This window comes from Pteropus vampyrus, unplaced genomic scaffold (genome assembly GCF_000151845.1).
Source record: "Pteropus vampyrus isolate Shadow unplaced genomic scaffold, Pvam_2.0 Scaffold826, whole genome shotgun sequence".
Taxonomy (NCBI): Eukaryota; Metazoa; Chordata; class Mammalia; order Chiroptera; family Pteropodidae; genus Pteropus; species Pteropus vampyrus.
The window spans coordinates 141104-146347 of record NW_011889607.1 but is presented as its reverse complement, the minus strand read 5'-3'; positions in this window follow the sequence as shown (position 1 = coordinate 146347).

The window sequence follows — 5244 nt, the reverse complement described above, 5'->3', positions numbered from 1 at the left end:
AGGAAGGAAGGAAGGAAGGAAGGAAGGAAGGAAGGAAGGAAGGAAGGAAATGAGTAAGCTAGTTGATAAGGAGATATCTAACTACCCAAGTCACCTAGAAAAGAAAATAGAAAAAGTTCAGGTAGTGACTAATCAAGTTAATTGACTAATTTGAGGTTATCAGCATTTCTGACAACTGTGGAAAGTTGTGGATTGTGTCTCTAAGGGGAGCTGAACCTCTACAGAACAATGCAGGAAGGGAAAATATTAAAAATTCTAAGCAATTAAAAAGTAGTGTCTCATGAAGAGCAGCAACATCAATTAGAAAATTAGAGTAGGTTATTAAAAAAAAGGAGCAGATCTAAAAACAACAGGTTTAAAAAAAACAAAAGAAAGAGAAATGTTCGCCTTATCTCCCATCTGGCTTACTCCAGACTTTAAACTACCTCTGCTTCTCCAGTGGAAGTCTGTCATGTGCAACTAGAGTACAGACTAATAACAGCAGCTATGTGACACTTTGGAGAACTCGTGGTAATGACACCAGAATGGTAGTCAGGGCTAGTCAGGGCAGATAAGGTAGGTCTAAGTAGTCGAACCTGCTCACCCTCTTGTGCACCACCCTACCTGGATTTATGGCATCAGGATCCACCCAGTCACTGAAAGCAGAAAGCTGGACTTCATTCTTGACTCTAATACCTTCTGATAATGTGACTAGTTTTCTTACTTGGCTACCTTAGAATTTATACTGCAAAATCCTCTGTACTCCTCCAGAATACCCTCTTCCATAGCAAACTATAGGTTCCAACCTTGCTGTTTCCCTCCATTCCCTAGCAACATCACTGACCTAGTCTTAATCTCACTGGGAGATGCTAAAGGCCACTCAAGAGGATTTGCAGGACATTATTTACAGGCCCATGCACTCAAGCTTGAATGATGTATATTTTTAAGAGAAAAAAAACTATTAGACTTCTAGGATTTATTTTTATTTATTATACTAAAATTATTTTAGTATAATGTTGCTTTAATATGTCCAAACCCAATATTAGGTATAAAGTCTATAACTCTCATGTTATTATGAAATAAAAACAAATATACATATTAAATACAACCCAAATTACAGCTAATAAAATTAAATTGTCAACATTAATTTATTATAATGGCCGATGCTGTTTCGCTGAAACTAAATCACTTCTCACATCATGGATTTGACACTTTTAGAGAAGGTTCTTTTGAATTTGGCAAGTTGATATTACTTCAGGCAGAATAATGACCCATTATAAAACTTTTCTCTAATTGAATTATATCTATCACTTGGTTTATGCATTGTTTGTATATTGCAGATTTTTAAAAACCCAGAATATTTACACCTGCCATTTAAAACATTTTTAGATTTTATGAGTTTTTCAAACCAAAGATACTCTATGACATGTCATAGAAGATAAATTCTTCTTGTTACTTTTGCTACTACTATGGATGAGTGGAAAATTTGATAATAGGACACTGGGGAGGGGGTTTCTTGACTCTTTCATTGAGTGACTCTGTTAGCTCTGGGGGATCTGTGTCTGCTGAACAACCAAAGTGTTTCTGTTGAATACACACACAGTTTAAACTCTTCTTTGTTATTTCTAACGTCATAACTTTTAAACTAGAAAAAGAATGGAACAAGTATTAAATTGTGAAACCTAAGGAAAAAAATTCTTAAGTGAAAAATTAGCAGTGATTAATCTAAGCAAAACAAACATTAATGGAACTTTCTATGTACAAAGCATTGAGTGGTAACAGGTTTGGAAAGAGCACTAAGACACTTGTCTTGAGACTACTTTTATTGCAAGCAGGCTTTTATTAAAAATCAATTTTGAGATACAATCTATATACACAATAAAACTCAATAATTTTAAAAGTACAACTTGATGAGTTTTGACAAAATATTTAGTCATGTGACCACCAGCAAAATCAGGATAAGGTTCACAGAACATCCCCTATTACTTCCCAAAGTTCCCTTGCACTTCTTTGCAATCCATTCTATTCCCAACCTCTGACCCCTGTTAACCTCTGATCTGCTTTCTGTTTTGCCTTTTTTAGAATGTCATATAAATAGAATCATACAGTGTTTTGTGTCCAACTTCTTTCACATATCATAATGCTTTTGAGATTTATTCATGTTGTTGCATATACCAATATTTTGTTCCTTTTATTGTTCAGTAGTATTCCATTGTGTGGACATACCACCATTTGTTCCAATAGTCACCAGTTGATAGACATTTGGTTTATTTTCAATTTGGCTATTATGCATAAAGTGATATAAAGATTGGGTAGAGATCTTTGTATGTACATAAGTTTTTATTTCTCTTAGGTAAATATCTAGGAGTAGAATATCTGGGTCATGTAGTAAGTATACATTTGACTTTATAAAAACTGCCAAACTGTTTTCCAAAGTGGCTGTTCCATTTTTTATTCCCATGAACAATGTATAAGAGTTCCAGTTGGTCTTCATCTTCATCAACATTGTCAAGACTTTTAAACTTTAGCCATTACAATGGATGTGTATAGATATAACATTGTGATATTAATTTGTGTTTACCTCGTGACTATTAATATCAGGCACATTTTCATGTACTTATTGGCCATTTGTATATCCACTTGGGTAAGGTGTCTGTTCAAATCTTTCGCTCATTTTTTAATTGGATTGTTTTCTTAAGTAGTAAGAGTTCCTTATATATTCTGTAAGTCCTTTAGCAGATTTTTGTTCCGAATATTTGCTTCCAATCTATGGCTTGACTTTGCATTTAATAGTTTGGTTTTTTTTTTTTTTTTTGAAGAGCAAAAGTTTTCCATTTTGATGGGGTCCAACTTGTCAAAAATTTTTTTCTTTTGTGGCTCATGCTTTTTGTGTTCTAAGAAACCTTCATCTAACTCAAGGTCACAAAGATCTTCTGTTTAGCTATTATTTTTAATTCTATGATCTATTATTTATGTGAAGTAAGGGTTGAGGTTCATTTTTGGACATATTCGATATCCGATTGTTCCAGCAACATTTGTTGGAAAGACCATAACTTCCCCCATTGAATTACATTGGCACTTTTGTTGGAAATTTGTTTATCATAAACAAACAAGCCAATAAACACATGAAAGAATGTTCAAGATCATTAGTCATTAGGGAAATGCAAATCAAAACTACAATGAGATATCACTTCACACCCACTCAGATTGCAATAATAAAAAAAACAGAAAATAAGAAATATTGGTGAGGATGTGGAAAAACAGGAAATTTCATATTTTGCTGCTGGAAATATAAAAGGGTACACTCTCTCTGGAAAACAATCTGGCAGTTCTTCAAAATATTAAACACATAGTGACCATATGACACAATTCCACTCTAGGTATATACTTATTCATAGCAGCATTATTCCTAATAGCTCAAAAGTGGAAACTACCTAAATATCCATCAGCTGATGAGTGGAAAAACAAAATGTGATATGTACATACAATGGAATATTATTTGGCCATAAAAAGGAATGAAGTACATGCTACAACATGGATGAATCTTGAAAACATTTTGCTGACAGAAAAAAGCCAGTCACAAAGACCACATGTGATTCCATTTACATGAAATATCCAGAAATGGCAAACCTACAGAGACAGAAAGTAAATTAATGTTTGCCTACAGTGGGTGTGGGGTGGTAGTGTAAGAGAAAATGGGGAATAACTGCTAATGGGTGTGGGGTTTCCTTTTGGAGAGAGAGAAATTTTCTAAAATTAGGTTGTAGTGATGGTGGTACAACCCTATCAATTTATTTAAAACCATTAAATTGTACATGTTAAATGGGTGAATTGTATCATATGTGAATTATACCTTAATAAATCTGTTTTAAAAAAACAAAAATATAATTATTGATGGAAAATCTTTGTTCCCTAGTGCTATATTCTTGTTTCTACTGGTACCAAAAAAAAAAAAAAAATTGTTATTTCTAGTGTTTGAAACAGCAGCTGTCTCTTATCTCACACTGTTAAAACTTTTTAAGTCACGAAACACATACATAAGCACAGTAAGATTTTTTTAAAAAGTGTTTCATTGATATGTCAATTACATAAGAAATAGCAAGCTAAGGTAAAAAGAAAGTATAATGGAGCACTTGCAGACCACTGGGAATACGTACTCAGACCTGTTTCAGTCTTTGGCTCCTCTCCTGATACATGAGTACCACCCAACCAGTGAGAACAGGACTGCTGCTTCCTAAACCCTTCATGGTACAGCACTTCAACCCAGTGACCTTCCAAATTCTCCTTGCATATCATGCTGTATTTTTCTATTAGGTTAAATTCCTCCTTCCAAACAAGAGCTATACAAAAGAATCGAGATATAGTCAAGAAGGGAAGAATTTGCCATCACCCATCTAATTCACAGTGTCAGCATACGCTTTTGCTCAAAATGTTCTCAGCTCTGTCTTTAATCCCTCAGTCTGAGATGTACACTGAGGATGCTTGTGAAAATCTGGGCCAGCCCCAGCACTTGGGCTGAGAGAGGCCTACAAGTTACAAGAAGGATCCTGGGCTGGTGGGGGTGCCACTTATTACTTTGTTTTCAGATGGAGGGCCAGAATTGCAGAGAAGCCCCACCAAATGGCAAGATGAAACCCCAGGATATTGGGCCACAGCTGTTTGCTTTGGTCCTTCAGACCGCTATATCCTCAGTTCAAATATTAGTTTATTCAACTTTCCTTCTTTCATGAGTATGCCACACTAACCTACATAAAAAAGCTCTCCTCATCAGTCTATATTTATATAATTCCCTTTATCTGATATTATACTATCTTATTTATTGAGATATATTTGATATATTACATTGTGTAAGTTTAAGTTGTACAACATATTGACTTGATATATTTATATTTCAATATGACTGACATTGTAGTGTTAGCTAACACTTCTATCACATCATATAATTATTTCTCCTGTTAGGAGCAATTAAGATCTCGTCTCTTATTAAGTTTAATGTTTATAATAAAATTTTGTTGTCTATAATCGCTGTACTGTGTATTAGGTCCCAGGAGTTATCTACTAGTTGCAAGTATGTACCCTTAAACACATCCTCTCCTGGTCCTAGATTAAATTCTGCTCCTCTGGCTGTAGTATGGCCCCAGGAGGTGGTGGTGGTGATAGCAGGGTACCTTGTTCACTCCAGCTAAGACTCAGGTCCTCACTCTCCCACAATGTCCCTTTGGACTGGCAACTTAGTCTAAAATTAGTCTTCACCACTGGGAGCAC